The 18,818-nt window shown below is 38.2% G+C and overlaps 1 protein-coding gene across 35 annotated transcripts in view; it reads left to right on the top strand.

Annotated features, from left to right (window-relative positions):
* The window catches only part of DLG2 (discs large MAGUK scaffold protein 2), a 999,237-nt gene that overhangs the window by 846,733 nt on the left and 133,686 nt on the right, over positions 1–18,818 (top strand). The window lies entirely within an intron of this gene.

Genomic DNA, 18,818 nt, shown 5'->3' with positions numbered 1-18,818 from the left:
TTGTCTAGGAAAAACTTTCATAATGTAATATGAAATGAAGGACTGATAACATATACTTTGCTGGTTTCAGGTCTTTTTGAAAAGAACTGATAATGTGAATTCAATTATGTTACGAGAATTACAGCTTACCAAAACAGAGATATTCCATTATTGTTTAAATGCTATCCCAGATTTGGAAAGGAAATGTTGACAATACTTTGGGATGTACAGTTAAAAAAAAAAATCAGGTAGGAAAATTTCTCCAATGTGAGTTGCAGATGTAGTGGCAGAGCTTTGCTGCTGAGATCCAATTCCAGACCTCTAATAGCACAGAAATTAATGAGCAAGAACACATGCTCCAAGGGAATGCAGCTTCTCATGTCACTGTAGGAAACAAAAAAAAGGTGCTTTGAAAAGTAAGAAACTGCCATTGGTGCTGGCTGTGATCTTTGTTTATGGATATTCATAGCTGTGGCTCTCTGCTTTTGTTTAGTATTGTTTCATGTGGGTCTTGGGTGTCGGTTCGGTGCAGTTGATTTCTGGAAACTGAAGAGCAGATGGTTGGAGTTTGTAAATTGCCAAAGCCTTGTGACTTCAAATGCTTAGCTGTCTTGAAAATTTGAGCAGCTAACACAGCTATTTAAGGACTGTACAATCCTTTTCTTTTTGCCTCCCCTAATTCCCTGAAGAAAATGAGGATCAAGTCTGCCCTGTGCTATTCGTAAGCTGTATGGAGTGTATTTGTTAACACTGCACACATCTTAAGGATAATGTACGGCTTAGGAAATTATGCAGATTTTTTGCTTTATAAATGCATTACAAATATAATTTTAAATATATTTAAATGCATATTTGATGGATTTTTTGATAGATCCTATGATTCAGACAATATGTATTCTACAGTGAGCATTCTTCACCATCTGGACTGTGTCCTGTCAGCCTGCTCTGGGTGTCCCTGCTTGAGCAGGGGCTTGGACCAGGGGACCTTCAGAGGCACCTTCCAACCCAAACCATTCTGCAATTCTGTAAGCCTAAAATTATAGCAGAAATACACAATGTAATGTTTTATTTTGCACCTCTTCAGCAAATTGTGATAGAAAACAGAAGTTTTGCCTTTCTGAGAATTAAATCGAGAATTCCAGATTTAGTCTGCAGATTACAGTTTAAGAACTGGGCTTATTTTTTAAATAAAGCAATGAAATCTAATTTAATCTTGACAGATTTATTGGTATGACTATTGCCAGTGAAGAAAAAAAAAAAAAAAAAGAACAGCTAAATTTGTATTATTGCAGTGCTTTTTTCAGGCATTGTTGTACCATTTCTTTATGGTATGAAGAATAAATAAAAAACATATAACCCACCCTTATAATGCCATAAATATATCAACCGGTTTTCCACCTCTGGATGTTTCCTTTGCTGCAAGCAAAGAATAAAGGATTATTTCTGCATGCTTATTGATGTTGCATCATACAACAACAGAGCCCTGTATGTTTTGCTTTGAAGGCTCTCTTAGACATTTTACAGAAGGTAGCCTTTGATTTCCTCCAGTGGCACCCACTGTGAATTCCTCCTTGGGCTTTAGGTACGTTTGCTTTAAGGGCTTTTTCTGCAGCAGCGCAGGAGAGGGCAGGACAGCTGATGCTCATCCACTCTCAGACCTGAACCCATCTCTCCATGCTGCCAGGAGTCAGACCTTGCATTTCCTCTCTCCTGCTCCATAGGAGACACAATCAGCCCAGAGGAGGGAGCTGGGGACTCCTCTAAACCAGCATCCCCAAGCACCACACAGTGATCTCCATCCCCTGCAGGTCTTTCTGTTCTGAGTACTTCTCATCTTCAGCCCTCTCCTCTCACCCAGTCTGCTTCGGCTTCACTCCATACTTATTCACCTTCAGTCCTTGCTTCATCCTTCGTTATCCCTTGAAAGCCCTGCGAGCCTACATTTCTCTGCCCATTAATTAACTCTATGCACAAAAGATACTGAGATAATTGATATTTTCTTCCGCATGTTATGTTCTCTCCACAGCCTGTGCCTTTTTCATCCATCTCTAAGGAGGAGGCAGCTATTCTCTAGATATATAATTCATAGCGCAGCATGTCTCTACTTTCAGTCAGCCAAGACATATTAACCATTAGCAATGCTGTTATTGATGATAACACTGCTTTAGAGGTGTTTTTTCTGGGTTTTTTTTCATTTTTACTACAGCTGTGGAGGGTGACACTCTTCATCTTTAACTCTAAAGGGATATACAGCAACTCTCCCTGGTTTCACGTTCTCTGGTAACTCTTTATTATCCATCTGTACTACCCACTGTGTGGACTGAGGGACCAAATTCTAGAAATTCTCTTATCTGTATACTATTGAACTGCTATTGCAAGAAAATCAAAATTGAGAGCAATTACTTTTATTATTATTATTTTCTTCTGCCATAGTTTACAAATCATCCTCTTGGAACCAATGCCATCAAATGCTGTTCTGCCTATTTTGTTGGTGGTGGTGGTATTTGGATAGCTGTATATGCAGAAATCTGACTGTAGTTTTGTTTTGTTTCCCAGCTACAATTAGCACTTTTCCTTTGAATTAGTCACTGTTTACCTCTTCTCCTGTGCTGTTATAAATGTAATCACCTTACTAACATCTGGCTAATACCTCTCAAACTCAATGGCTTCTCATAGTCAGTAGTATTCTGTACTTTCATCCTTTCATTAACCTCTTCTTTCTCTCCCTGCATTTCACTTCTCCTACTCATTTCAGCAAAGCGGTTCCTATGGTGACACACTTTCCATATACACTTTAGGTTGTGCTCCAGCATAAAAAAACATTGTATCAGACTCTTTTCTATTTAATGAAGACTTACCCCACCCTCCCCCTGTCAGATACTCCATGACTCACTCTTGGATTTGGATCAAACCTATTTGTTTTGGGAGGATGTGGGTTTTTTAACATATAATTCTGTTTTGCAGTTATAAACCTGGTTTTGTTCACATGTGAAATACTTTATAGGCATGATATCTCTGCAGTCATCTTCAGCAGCCTAGGTGAGCTTATGGCATTTATCATTAATCTTTGAAACTAGTATTCCTGTTGTGAAAGAATGATGCAGAAAACAGTGCATCCATAGACCTCTGGGCTCTTCCACCTTTGTGCTTATCTGCAGCAGGGAAGTGTCAGCAGGACCTTAGATGAGATTCCAGGCTTCTTTTAAGTACTTCAGTCACTATACAGGTACAAATTGTTCCCACAAAATAACAACCATCCACTTCACTCAGCCCTGGTAGTTCATCGACAAGTCTATGACAAACAAAGTCAACAATATATTCCTGTTCACACAGTCTATTATAAACCCATCAGGTGTTTCAGTTCTATGCTGTTTTGCAAGCACTGAAACAATCTTTAAATATTTGCACAGTGATGCTTGAAAATGGCCTCTTCACTGAATGTGAGAAGATGGGATTAAATGCATCACTTTTTTTTTTTATCATACAGGTACGTGTGCACACACACGACTGTCTAAAATCAGTTTTTCAAGAACAGTTTTCCTTTTCCGATTAATACAGCCTGTAACATGTTGTAATTTACTTGTATATTGTTCCCATGACTCTTAATCACACATTCCTTTTGTACTACATGCTTTTTTAAAAATACAGATCAAACGTGTCAGCCCCTTCTGTGTATTAGATTTGATTAAAGATATTTGCAGATGGGCAGAAGACAGGTGGCAGGGAAAACAGTGAGACAGTAAAGATCAGTAAGATGGACGTTAGCCGAGAAACGCTGCAAAATTAAACACTTACAATTTTGTAGGCCTTGTAGAAAAGCTGATCAAAGCAAAGATCTGCTAAAATTAATTTAGGATAGATTTCAGTGAAACAAAATTTCCTTTGCCAATTGCAGTAATTGAAACATGATATGAAAGCTTGAGCAAAAGATTGAGTTGCATGGAATAGAATTTACTCTGCTAAGCATTAATAATTCTACCTAGGTCAGGAATAATAATTATATAGAGTTAAAAGACTTTGGCTAAAATTTCAAAAGCATCCATCACACTGCAGCATCCACAGGAGAATGGTTTTTGTTTCTAAAATGACTAAAGCTTGTAGCAGTGAGTATGCCCTTGAAAGAAAACAAAGGCTTCTAAAGCCTTGATTATAAATAGTATTTCTTCTTGGGCATGTAAAGAAAGAAATAATAAAAAAAAAATCCAAGAATACATCAACTAAGTGTGCTGAGTTAAAAACTGCTGATGTCAAGCTAGATGTCTACTGAAATGCTTTTACAAATCTGACTGGGCACCTTGCATGTTTTGACTCTGGACCACTTTTCTAACTTTTGGAATGGAATTCCTTTAAGTTTTCATTTAATTTTTACCTGAAATTTAGTGTAGAGAAGAGGAGGCTCAAGGGAGACAGTATCACTTTCTGCAACTCCATGAAAGGAGATAGTAGTGAGGTGGGGGTCGGCCCCTTCCCCCAGATAACAGCAACAGGACAAGGGGTAATGGCCTTAAGTTGCACCGGGGGGGTTCAAGTTGGATATTAGGAAAAATTTCTTCTCAGAAAAAGTGGTCAGGCAGTTGTATAGGCTGCCCAGGGAGGTGGTGGAGTCATTATTCCTGGAGGTGTTCACGAAAAGGGTAGACGTGGCATTTAGGGACTTTGTTTAGTGGGCATAGTGCTAATGAGTTGATGGCTGGACTAGATGACCATAGAGGTCATTTCCAACCTTAATGATACTATGATTCTGTGATTTCATGCTGGATTTTTCTTTTCCTAGGCTGGACCACAGAGCTGCTTAACTGTTTGACAAAGCTGGATTCATAGGATTTTGTCTTCTGTTCTTAATTTATCAAGCAATTTCTCCATTTTGTGTATTGGTTAATTGAATTGCTGGGGATTTTTTTTTTTTTAAGAGAAAAAAAAAGGAAAACTAAAAAGAAAAAAAGCTCATAATTTAAAGTATGCCTATATCGTCTTTTTAGGTAGATGAGAAGCTGCTCTGCCTGTGTTTTGAATTGACTCATGATTTTCATCTGTAAGACCTATTCTGTCAAAGCTGCTGTTGTGGTAGCAGCAATTCTGAGAACATTTTTCCTTAAGTTATAACAGAGTGGGTCTATTCATGCAGTAAAACCACTACATCCAGAACTCAGAAGTTTATAGTTATTTTATAAACTGCTGTCTTTCAGCAGCCTATTTAGAAAATAAATTACTCATTCTTGTATGTTCAGGTTGAGGCCAAACATTGTTTGAGAAATACAGAAAATCATGAGTTCTTGTCTGTGTTTAGCAAAGGCTGACAAAGCAGAAAGCTTTTGAAAAAGGGCCACTGATTTTGCATAGCTACAAGCTGGTGTTTTCTGTCATCACTGCAATTTCAAAACACCTTCCAGGTCTGCATTAATTAGCGTAATTAAGATATGCCAACAATGGTTTTTCTCATATCACCTTTTGAAGGAAAACAATGTGGGCATAGAAGTGTTTTGGTTGAATTTTTTGAGTTATCTGTACGTGCATATTTCTACATACTCATATTACTTAAAGAAAGATGAAAAACAGTGTTTAAATCAAATCTGGTGAGGTCTATGACTACTCTCAGTTGCATTGGGAATTGATTCCTTAGCCACTGACCTGTCAAATTGTGATAAGCTCTTGGGTGCTCAGCATGAGTCATTCTGACCCAAATAACTTCCATAATCTTGACCGATTCATGGTGGTTGTGAGTTTTGACAAGTCTGTAAATGTTCATACTTACGCACATCAGACCTTAAGAGGGTAATATGAAATCTTACATCTCTTTCATGTTTAAAAGTGCTGGTAACACTCCTTCCAGACTGCTACACTTCTGGGGCAAAATGAGAATTTTTGGAGAAGCTTTTTGACTGGAGATTATTTAATGACTTAAGCAAACAATATTTGGCATTCTGTGACTCCCTAGAAATTAGCAGTGGGGACTGTAACCAGTAAATGAATAGTGTGTGAAATTCTTGAGAACTGATTGTACACACTTAGCAGCTTGTACCTTGATTTTCAAAATGTGGAGGTGTAAGTGAAGATAAATTTCATCTCTACAGGATTAGGAGGTTCTGAAAATGTGCAAATCTTGAAATATTTCCACTTGTAGCTATAGCTATAAACTAATTTTTACATGATGTGCTTACTTATTTTTAAAAACCTGCATTTTTTTTTATGCCTTAAGTCAGTTTTGAAAAATACTTTCCTTAAAGAGTTAAAAAATTTCATTCTACTTTCTTGTTTTACCGGAATTTTCTGGAAGAGCTTTGTAGTATGTGATTAAAGCAATGAAAATATGTTAATTCACTCAATTCTTGGTATTTTCTCTTTTCTTTTTACAAAAAGAAAAGAAATGTCCCAATTCACATAGCTCAACTGTACAAGAAATGGCAATTTTTAATCTAGAAATAATGGAGAAGGGGAGAGAAAAATTCTCTGAGGCATTTCACTTAGCTGGGAATGATTTGTTGCATGTCAGATGGAAGTCATCTCAAAATGTCAGGTATCATCCATTTAAGGTTAAGGTCCCTACATTTAAATTCCTCTTTGTGGCTACCTGTAGTAGATCAGCAGCTCCCATTATAGCAAGAATTGATACTACTGATGATGGACTGTAGCATCTGAGGCACTGACATGGGGCTGGTAGATGTGATATGGGACCTACTGGGAACTCAATGAAGCTGCGCCCAAGTGGGATAGCTGGAGCATTTTAAGTGGTACTTGGTAAACTGGTAAGCAACCAGATCTTGTCTCTATACTTCCTTCGTGGTCAGTGATGGGGAACAAGCAGTTGTAGAGCAAGATCCATATGATCTAAGAATCTGCTATTTTATATCTGTTGATAATCAGGGCATTGTAAATGGTTTAAATTGTAGACATTGTAGGAGTCACTGGATCATCAAATCACAGCCTAAAGATGAGATTATGCTAAGCAGTGCATGCCAATGTGATGTACTCACTGATGCTGAAGAGTTTATTTTCTTCTTTGCTTCCTTGAAGCACTCTGGCATTCTTCTGCCTCTGTACTGGCTAATTCAGCTTTCTAATTGACCATTAAAAATAAAAAATAATAATTTAAAAAAGCAAACTAAAAAAAGAAAAAATATTTAAAAAAAAAAGAAAAAAAGATGTGTTAGGAACATGAGACCTGTCAAACAAGATGGGAAAGAGAAAGCAGGGAAGGGAGTGCCCTTCCTTATAAGTAGCACATGCAACATAGGTCACGCTGTGTGATGCCTTCCTGAGTGATCGGAATGTGTCCATCTGAGTGAAGTTGTGGCTAAAGGGGAATGAAAAAAAAAAAAAACTATTCTGTTAAAAACATGAAGAATTTACATTTGCTGTAGAGCACGAAGCAGATTTCTGTGAATTGAAGGCATGTCAGTGGCAGGTATCACCTCTTTTGAAAGGCTGAATACCAACCCATTTACTTGATAGCAGAATTAAAATATGTGGAAATAATTCCTTCTCTAGCTGAAAATCTTGATGCAAACAGAAAGAAAGGTACGTAACAGTAGTTTCTGGAAGCACAAAGAAAGAAAACCAATGTGTTGAAGTTTCTTCTTTAAAACCATATATTGCTAATGTAAAGGAATGAAGTTTTCCAAAAACATTCAGTAAGCTGAAGTTAACAGGAGTAGAGTTAGACCAACAGGAGATGATCTAAAAACTAGCAAGGAATTAAGTGCAGAATAATTAAGTTTGAAAGGAACCTCTGGAAAACATGTTGTCCAACTCCCTATTCAAAGCAGGGCCAACTCACTAGGCTGGTCAGAGCCTTCTCCAGACGTGCTCTGAAGATCTCTGTCCTTGGAGATCCACTGTCTCTCTGGGTAACTTGTTCCAGTGTTTCACAACCCTCATGGCAACATTTTTTCCCCTACGTTTAGTCAGAATTTTCATTGCTGAAACTTTTGGGTTTTGCCTCTCATGCTTTTACTGTGCACATCTGAAAAATGGCCCTTCTCCATTCTTCTCTTAAGATGGCCTCTTTCCATTTCCTCTTGACCATCCCAGTAGGTTAGCTGCTGACAGCAACAAGCTCTCCCCTTTGCATTTTCCCCTTCAGGATGAACGCATCCAGGTCTCTCAGCCCCTCTTTCTGCAAGAATGCCTACAACAGTCTGACTCAAAGCAAACTATATATGAGAAGGCTGAACTTTGTATCTAACTCCCTTTCCAAGCACAGGGGCAACTCTGGCAGTCTACCTTTATCCTGAAGCCCTGTGGAGCTCTGATATGAATTACTGCCAATTTTAGATGATAGAAGAGATGTGCATTGCTTGGTAACAAGCAAACATCTTGGTTCCATGTGACTGCTCCTAATATTGCAAGCCTTACTGGAGCAAAGAACAAACCACATTGCTTTTGTCTACCTACTCTTCCTTAAAGTATCATTAATTAGCTCATAATAGTAGCTACACACCTTGAATGTATTTTATTTCATGATCCCAAAATGCTTTGGTGATCAAGGGCTAAATTATCGTTACTAAAGTACAGAGATACAAAAAGGAAGGGGACTAGGAATGATACAAGAAACAGAGCAAAACTTGTGCTCAGGGAAGATGAAGGACTCACCCTGAGAGAGCATTATGATGACGGTGCCATTGCCTTCAAGGAAGTGAATCTGGGAGGAAGCTCTCTGTCTACTTTCTTATGCTTTATATATTCCAGCGATTCTCATCTACATTATATTTTTGGGCCTTCTTGCCTAAAATTGTCGACCGTTAGATTAGTTTCATTTAGCAAGAGAGATTTAAAGCAAATTTTGAGGAAATCCGTTTTAATCAAATGCTTCTGAGACATGACAACTGTTAAAACATGAAAAAAGTCCACAGAAATTTAAATAAAACCTATATTTTGTAAACCCATATTTAGTAAATTCCATCAGTGATATTCGCACAGATGCAAAAATGTAGAGGAGGAATATGTTACAAAGCATTTCAAATCTTACAAATTGTGTTAAGAATGTATCTTAGTTCATATTAGTAAGGTTACCATTGTAGGCATTGACTCAGAAATAATTTCCTAATCTTTCTTTTGCCACTATATGGTGTTGTTACAGTTCCTGTTGCTTTCATTTTGTCATGAGTTTGACACGTGATAGCTGAATTTGAAAAAATTTAACTTTCCATTCTTTCCCAGATCTTTTCTTTTTTACCAGAGAAAAAAATGTTCATTTGTACTGCAAACTGTCAGGGTCTGGGATCCACAAAGTATGTATTTAGGCACACAGATGTCATTACCTGCACCCAAACAGTGGCAGATACAAGTAAAGAGGTGAGAAGGACCTGCAAAAATATCCTAGCTTCTAAAGGAAGAGCAAGAGGGAAAATCTATGAAAACATTGAAAATACAGTATTAGGTACCACCATATTAGAGAATTCTACTACTACAGAGTTATGGCTTCTTTTTAACTATTTATGCAGAAAGTTGGCAAAAGTCCATCCTTGAGTGCAATGCTGTAACTTTCATTGAATTCAGTTAATAATTCTTTAAGACCCTGGTATAGAGTTAGATTACCTATTCTGTTACACTTAGCTATCATATGCTCTTAATTTTCACACTGGCACCATGCTGATGAGCACAGAAAATAGATGTAAGAAACCTCTGTTTTCCATGAGATTAAAGTCAAAGATGAAAACCGTCTTTGAGATCTTTTTAGGGATTCTTCATCCTGTCTTAGTTTCATGACACAGAGAAATAGAGAAGTCAGCAATTTATATGCGAATTTCCTCCAATGGTTACACATCTTAATAGATAGTAAAAAGTGTGTGTTGTTTCCATGTGTACTTGTCTGTCTTCCAGTTTTTAGCCTCCTCTTTTTTTTGTGCCTTTCTAAATGAAAATTTGCCAACCTAAAAACCTTTGTGAGAGTTTCATCAGCTCTTCAGTTTTCTTCTTTGTAGTTGTTTTGCCTTACTCCCCAGCATTTCATTATCACTTTTGAACTACTTAATTTGTTTCAGTGGTATAGTGCTCAAATATACATTTCTAGTCTTCATGTTATTCTTATTTTCTGCTTGGTCTAACCACAGAATCACTCAAGTCACTCTTCAAGCATTTGCAGCAAGGGCTTTCTTTCCATGTTTTGTAGCATAATATCATGTAAGTTGCTTATATTCAGACAGATTTAATCTATCTAGAACAAACAAACCAGACCATGAAATATGTCTGATTTTCTCTAAATATGTCTGATTTTCTCTGACTGCTACTATCTTTTCTACCAGTCTTTGTTCTGTTCTCATATTTAGTCATATGTATTTCTGCCCAGGGAAGTGATGGAGTCACCATACCTGGAGGTGTTCAAGGGCTGTGGAGATGTGGCACTGAGGGACATGGTCAGTGGGCATGTTGGGGATGGGTTGGTGTTTGGACTAGATGATCCTAGAGGTCTTTGCCAATCTTAATGATTCTGTGATCTTATGAAAAGAGGCTTGACTTTCAAAAGCATTGGTGAAAATACCAAAGAATGTGTGGTCTTATATTTATCCCTCTGAAACCTCTCCGAAGACATTTTCATTCAGGAATCATCTTGTGCATTTGAGACACAAACTATTTACTCATGAGAGTATTGGCTCTACTGGTCCACTATGATGCAAAGACTAAAGTTTTAATTCAAGTACTTCACAAAACACCATTACCTTTAATGACCTTTTTTAAATTGGTCATTTTTTAAAGTCACATTGAGGCTTTTTTGAGGAGGTATATTTTAAATAAAATCATGGTAATAGTATGCTTCTCCTATCTTTAATGTTTTGTCATTTCTCTGACATTGTGCCTTTGACACAGTCATCTTTCTTGTCCGTCTTCAGCACAAGTCTTTCAGCCTGCTGGATTTCCTTCAGCACTTCAAGATGCACTCAGGCATAAAATCTGTACACCAGATGTATCCTCATCTGTCACTTCAAGAACTCTTAGACATTAATTAATCGTTCCCGTTTATATATAATCTTCAACAGCCAGTTAATAATGTTTAGGTTTTTACTTTTCCTTTAACTGACTGATAAACACTGTACTAATTACAGGTGTCTCATGTCTTTTCCAAAGAAAAAAATGCATAATCCTGTTTCTTCCAAAATCTGAATAGAAATATTTAGAGAACATTTCCCTGCACTCTGTATGTGTTGAGTGTTTTATTATATTCACATGATGATGGATCTATACCATTGCTCAGAACCTTTTGGGCAAGATAGACTGAAAGATAGACTTTGTCTGGGCCTAAAGAGTTGTGGTCAGTGGAGTTAAATCCAGTTGGCAGACGGTCACAAGTGGTGTCTCCCATTGCTCGGTACTGGGCCCACTTCTATTTAACATCTTTATTGACGATCTTGATGAGGGGATTGAGTGCACCCTCAGTAAGTTTGCAGACAACACCAAGTTGGGAGAGAGTGTTGCTCTGCCTGAGGGGAGAAAGGCATTACAGAGGGACCTGGATAGAATGGATTGATGGGCCAAGGTTAACTGTATGAGTTCCAATAGGGCCAAGTGTCAGGTCCTGCATTTTGGTCACAACAACCCCAGGCAACCCTACACGCTTGGGGAGGAGTGGCTGGAAAGCTATCTGATGGAGAGGGACCTTGGTGTACTGATGGACAGTTGACTGAATATGAGCCAGCAGTGTGCCCAGGTGGCCAAGAAGGCCAATGGTATCCTGGCTTGTATCAGGAATGGTGTGGTGAGGTGAGGACTAGGGAAGTTATCCTACCCCTGTACTTGGCACTGGTGAGGCCTCAGCTCAAGTACTGTGTTCAGTTTTGGGCACTGCAGTACAGAAGGGACATGGAGGTGCTGGAGCAGGTCCAAAGAAGGGCAACAAGGCTTGTGAAGGGCTTGGAGAATATGCCTTATGAAGAGAGACTGAAGGAACTGGGGCTGTTTAGTCTGGGGAAAAGGAGGCTGAGGGAAGACCTTATTGCTCTCTTCCAAGATCTGAAAGATGCTTACAGCGAGAGCAGGATTGGTTTCCTTTCACCAGTGACAGGTGATGGGACAAGGAGAAATGGCCTCAGGTTGCACCAGGGTAAGTTTAGGTTGGATATCAGGAAACACTTCTTTACAAAAAGGTTTGTCAAGCACTGGAATAGGCTCCCCAGGGAGGTTCTTGAGTCACCATCCCTGGATGTGTTTAAAAAACATTTTGATGTAGTGTTCAGGGACATGATTTAGCGGAGGGTTGTTAGAGTTAGGGTAGTATGGTTAGGTTGTGGTTGGACTCGATGATCTTTAAGGTCTTTTCCAACCTGAGCAATTCTGTGATTCTATGATTCTATGAAAAAGCACTTGGTATTACTCTTAGTTCTGCCAGATGTATTTCCTTGATATCTTAAAATTAAATTATAATTTCCTTTGCTGGAAACTTTCTGATTTATATCAACTGATAGAAATCACCTGAAATAGTTACAATGCTAGCTGAAGGCATGCCTACTTTTCTGCCATGTGCTTGAAAACTGTAGATAAAGGCGATAGCCTGAAACTGCAGTTGTGGCCCTAATACTGGAAGGAACTCCCCAGTGACAGAAAGTACCATTTTTGGTAGCAACTTCTTCATACTGTAAGAATCCCCAGCAGTTTTCTTTGGTTGTTTTTTTTTTTTTTTTTTCCTCTGGAGAAGAGTTCTGCTGTAGTTTTTAACTTGAATGTTTATTTGAGGGAAAAAAGAAAGAAAAAAATATAATAAGGACAGAGACAGAATTCTCTTCTCAATTTTTCCTCTGTCCTGGGATGTTTGAGCAGCAAATTCAGCCCACCGGCTTTTGAGTACAAATGTGTGACTAACAAAATTTATGTTACTTACTTAAAAGTAGAAAATAACTGATTTCTCACCAGAGCTTTAAAGGAATACATTAATAACAGTTTTTATCCTATAAATAAGTACTCTCAGAATTCATCTGAGTGCTTGATGTGCTTATCAATGATATGGAATAATGTAATAAATCCAGACTAACGACGTGAGGGTTTTAGTGTGGAAATTGTGCCCTCAGTTAAGGGTAGGCAATGTAACAGAAAATGTAGGCGTGTTAACAAAAGCAGAGTTGGAACAAGAGTGACTAAGGGAGAAATTAAATATGTCATTAGGCCCTGTTTTGGGATAGCAACCATTCTAGAGTCAGTTCTCAGCTACATGTTTGATATACCTATGTGCTTAATTCACGAGTACATGTTGTAGTTATTGTTCTATGTTTGTGGAAGTGCTAGAATGTTGGGGTTTCTTTTGTATTTGAGTAGGTATAGGAGGTAGATGACTGTCCTATATCAGTGTAGGGTGAGGACAGTCTTGAAGAAACAAATATCACCTTGATACAGATACTAAATTCTAGCTTTCTTCTAATGAGATCATAGAGAATCAGTTTAGTAAGATTTAATTCTGACATTGTTGATAATCATCATCATCCTGTGTGTGCTAGTTGGGTTTTTACTTGGTTGTTCAAAATTGCCTTGAGTTAATTTAAGAAGACCACACTAGATAGAGCCCCTGGGATGAGTTGGAGAGAACTCCTGCACAATGGGGGACTGCAAGTGCTAAAACCTGGGAAAGAAACTTCAAGATTTGAGAGGCAAAAGTATCACAGAAAGAGCATAGCAGCCTGCAGCTTGTGCAGAGGCTCCAGGAGTTTCAGAGAGTAGAAAGGAGAGAATGGGATTACTGGAATGGTGTGTCTGCCTCTCAGGAAGGCCCTGAATTAGAAGCAGCAATGGTTCAAAGTGGGGAACCTCTCCTCCCATGGGCCACAGGAAAGCAGTATATAATACCTGCATAATTTCTTCTCAACTTAGAACAGTCACTTTCGTTGTATGTATGCTAGTAAACAATGTTTGGTGGTATTCCCCAACTGCAACATGATTGCTGTTGAACTGTTAGCAGGGTGGCCCAGGCCACCAGTGCATGGCTGGACATGGTCAAGGAGCTAGGCCAGGTGCTGGACAAGCTCCACAAACCACGTTAAGCTTTGGGACAGTACTACAATTTGGTGACAGGGACGTGAGTCTCACCAAGGCAGCTCCCTCAACGTCTGAGGAGCATCTTGGTAATATCCAAGTTACTAATTATAAACTCAGCTGTTGAAGTCTCTCTAATAAAAAAAAAATAAAAAATAAAAAATAAAAAGAATTGTTGTTAACATTTGAAGAAAACCTCCACCTTCTAAGCCTAAGTCTTTCAAATCTACCCCACAGCTCTAGCTAGCTAGAAGTCCTTGTAGGGTTAAGCCATGCCTGGCAGTATTTGCATCTTTCTTACAAAAGCATGTGAGTGTGAAGACAAAACTGACTTGAAGCCAAAGGCAGTTGTTGTATCATTAGAACTTCAAGTTGTGCAGAATGTGAGTGTGTGGTTTAAAGATTTATTTTTTTAAGTACATTTTTCCCCTGCAGTCACATTGCCAGAGCATTAGGAGTGAACTCTCAGGTCCAGTTCTCTAGTCAGGTAGATGCTGTTTTGTGCTTCAGAACCTGTTGGCACTGCACAGTCTTTGCAGCTCTTGAACTGGCAGCCTGCCAGGGACTTGAGGGTCACCCCTAATTTGCCTATTTGTTATTGATTGAATGCCGCACAATGTGCCTACTTGCATAAATCTACATAGCTTTTTCATTTTTAATTAATGCAAATCATTATTGCAATTATTAATTTATGCTATCAATCAGTTTCATGAGCTATGGGGAGATAAAAAACAGATGAACTAAGCAGTAGGAACAAAAAGCCCTTTTTGACCTAAGGTTATTTCCTCTACTGTTCAGCTTTTTGAAAGCAATTCTTAGAAACTGAAGCAGTTTTTTCTAATTGTTCCCATTCTGCTACTTAGCACAGACTTTCTGTGAATAGTTCTATACCTGTTCATGCAGAGAGATCAAGTTCACTTAACTGCTGTGGATTGCACTCTTCCACTTACGGAGCACTTGGATGGGCAGCTATGTTTGTGGTGCCTCTCCTGTCCTGTGTGTATCCCTTTTCTTGGGTAAAGAAGCAGATGAAGAAAAAAGGTAGAAAACAGAGAGAGACAGTGAGGGGGGAAACAGCACTCACAGACAGGCCATTAAATATCTTTCTCCTCCACAATGCTTCATAGCTACAAAATATTTAGGAGGGAAAGAAAACAATACATTTTCTTATTTTAAATGTCTCTGAACTTGCTTTTTAAGTAAATAAATCTTTAAGTTTTGTGTTCAGTGGAAGAGGTCTTCTTGTCACTGTGTTCAGCTACTAGAGATCTTCCATTGAGATTCACCTCAGGGATACACAGTGACAGGGTTGGAGGCAATGCACAACAATCACAGCAAATTTCAATTCATTATTAAGAACATTTCTTCAGTGTAACAGCAGTCAAATGTTGGAAGAGATTGCTCAGAGAAGCAATGCTATGTCAATTTTTGAGTGTATTCAAAACTCATCTGGCCAAGGCCCTGACCAAGCTGCTGTAACTAGCCCTGCTTTGAGTGCGGGGCTGGAGAAGACAAACTGGGACATCTCTTCCATCCTTAGTTGTTATATAGTGTTCTCTCTGATCCTACGTAGCATTTATGGGACACACCTGGCTCAAACTTTGTGATAATCCAAAGTTGCCGCTATCATTTCCAGTGCATTGAAGCTGATATTCAGCTCCATACACATTCACTGGTCATTATCTGTTAATTTTTACAGATAACCTCACTGAGACATTCTTCATTTCGTGATATGACAGTTGTGCATGGCCATCCAGAATGTAGTTTGTCTTTCATGTTTCTATCACCATGCCTGAAATGCACCACCCACCGCCTCACTGTGCTCACATTGACTGGTTGGTCTCTATAAACATTCAGCAGATATCAGTGAACATCACAAGGTGCCATTTTTTCCATGTGGAGGAATTCGGTTCCACACCTTTGCTTCATACGCGCTTCCATGTCAGACACCATTTTGTCAGACTGCCCCTCTGCTGCATCTGTCACACAGCAACAAAATGTTACAGCATATTGGTGGGAAACTTCAACCTCTACTGCCATATCACCAACATCCACCTCTGATGTCACAGGTCAACATAATAAAATAGGAGACATTGCTTTCAGAGCAGCCCTTGTGTATGATTATGACCTTGTATATATACAACTAACTGAAAGGAGGTTGCAGAAAGGAGAGTGTCAGTCTCTTTTCTCAGGTGGCAAGTGATGGGACACAAGGAAACAGTCCCAGTTTGCACCACAGGTGGTTTAGATTGGTCATTAGGAAGAAGTTATTTGTGGAAAGGGTAGTAAAGAATTGGAATAGGCTGCCTAGGGAAGTGATAGTGTCAGCATTCCTGGAGATATGTAAGGATATTTGAACATGGCACTAAGAGAAATGATGTAATGATGGGACTTGATGTGGCTGATGTTTGGGCCCAGTGATCTCGAATGTCTTTTACAACCTAGATGATTTTATAGTCCCATGATTCTATATTTTTGAGAGTTAAAACTGAAGAAATATACCATATATATCATTTGCAGTTTGTTGACACAGGGAAAGGCTCAGAATAAGAATTTCAAAACTAAAGTCCAGTAAACACATTTATTATCCTTTCTGAAAGTACAGATTACAAAATAGAACGTTTCCATTTCAACCAAATAAATATAGTTGATTATTAAACAGTGCATATTGCAGTGAAGTTCACAGTGCAAGCCTGTAGCTAAGTAAATAATGTTTGGGTACTGTACTGACACTAGTTCACCAGAGGCTTCAGTTACTTGTCTTTTGAAGAACAATTCATGTGAATGACATGTAGAAAGGTGACACTAATTTTGTATTTTCTTTTAGAATACTGATAAATCATGTCTTAATGAAAGCGGTAGGAAATTCACCTTCCAAACCTGGCTTATTTTACACAAGGAGTACAAATACATTTAATGTGTAGCAGGACTCTGGCTCTATCCATTCAGTGAAAATTGAATGTCAAGTATTGCATGTGTGTAAGGTAGTGTGTCTTCATTTACGTACACAAGTGTATGTGAAAGGTTTAAAGACCCCTGTGCATGAAAATTCCCTTTCAGATTAGCTAGAAAGCTATTTATAAACCTTCTTAGGGTACATAACATTATTGAAATATTGGTTCATATTTTGTAACGTACAGTGCCTGGAAATAAAATTCTCCAGAGAATATTTAAATCAAAGTTCTCCTATAAAATAATCACATGAATAAATAAATGTTGGGGGCTTTTTTTAGGGGAAAAGAAACGGCTGGTTTTAACCTAAAAATGCACTTTTAAAGACTCATATCAAAATATTTCTTGCTCTGAACTGAAGATCCCAGAAAAGCTGATTATTCCTGGAGGCAGAAGAGGGTTGTAGCTGGCCTTGGCTAGCTAGTTGAATTCAGCAGTGGAACAAAGAGATAACCACATTTTCTGTAGGAAGAGTTCGTTTTTGAATGCTACCAGAAAACTGTGAAGTTAAGAGGAGTTAGAAATCTTGCCTAAAATATGTTGAAAAAATTGCCTGTTAATTGTCTTGCTTTCTGATATATGCGATAACTAACTGAAATGGGTAGTTTGTGTTTGCCAAAATGGTTAGGACTTGTACAAGTATCATGACTAAAATAGCAAAGAAACCATGCTGACCTTTCCTCTTTCTGTCCTAAAGCCCTAGATGCTAATTTTGGCTGTGGATAATTCATCCATGAGATATTTATTTTAGTTTTCTTTCTTACAATAGCATTATTGTAGTAATAATAGTATGTTAAAACAGTATAGTCATGTCTAAACAGTGCAGTCATGACTAAATGAACAAAATAGACATGGTGAAAGGCCAACTGCAGGGTTTCATACTCCACATATATTCCATTAACAAAATACTTGATGTTCTTGGAAAGGATGTTTGTCATGTAATGGGAGAAAACATTCAGTGACAGTGCTGAGTCTGGGTATTAACAACCATTTTCATGTTACAGAGGGAAAAAAAAACAACAACAACAAACTGAATACCTTATTCCATAAAACACTGATTTAGGAGCTATCAGCAACATAATATCTTAGGCCTGGATGTTTTAGTCTATCTAGACTTTTAACTCCTGGGGCAGTCATTGAGGGTATACTTTCCTGTGCAGAAAACAGTCATATTTTTTCTAATAATTATTATTTATTTGATGGCACTAATGTGCATTAGTAGAATCTGAGTACCTACATTAACCTGTCTAATCTGCTTATCTTTCATGAAAGTACTGAAGGGAAAAGTGTTTTGGTAGGATGATATTTTGCCAAACTTCCTGCATAGCTCAGCTGGGGTTGTGTTTCCTTGCATCTTCGTTCTCCTGCCTAGCTCCTTACTTTGTCCTGTACACTGGGCAGTGCTTGGGGTCTGACTCTCAGCTGGACATGCACACCACATACTGCCTGGGCTTTAGCTGTGATTTTTCAAATCTACAAGTCTGATACTTAAGAAATTTCCAAAACATCAGCACTGTGGGAAATTAACTTTCTCTGTCTAGTTTGATTTTCTAGCCTTCCACAGGGGCCTGAAAATTTATTTAAAATGCATCAGAATGCAAAATATCCATGATTCATAGATTATGGTTAGAATCAAAGATCTCTGGAAATAGAGAACTGGAGAATCTGTAATCAGAGTAGTGTTATCATTTTTCTCATTTCATATGTTGGCATGAAGCTACAAAATTTAAATTCCATTGGTAATATTATATCCATGAGTCTTTCATCAAGTTTCGGATGGGCTTACTAAGCAGAGAACAAAATTATCCTCATCCTAGTAATGTTTGGTACACACAGTACGTCTTCACGCTGTAGATTGCTTCTCAATTATAATTAAAGAGTCCTCAAATATAGAAGATAATGGGGAAAATACTGTAAGCTTCAGCATCAATAATATT

The sequence above is a fragment of the Gallus gallus genome, chromosome 1 (assembly GCF_016699485.2).
Source record: "Gallus gallus isolate bGalGal1 chromosome 1, bGalGal1.mat.broiler.GRCg7b, whole genome shotgun sequence".
NCBI lineage: Eukaryota > Metazoa > Chordata > Aves > Galliformes > Phasianidae > Gallus > Gallus gallus.
Note: the sequence above shows the minus strand (reverse complement) of the source record. Positions and strands in the feature narration are given on the sequence as shown.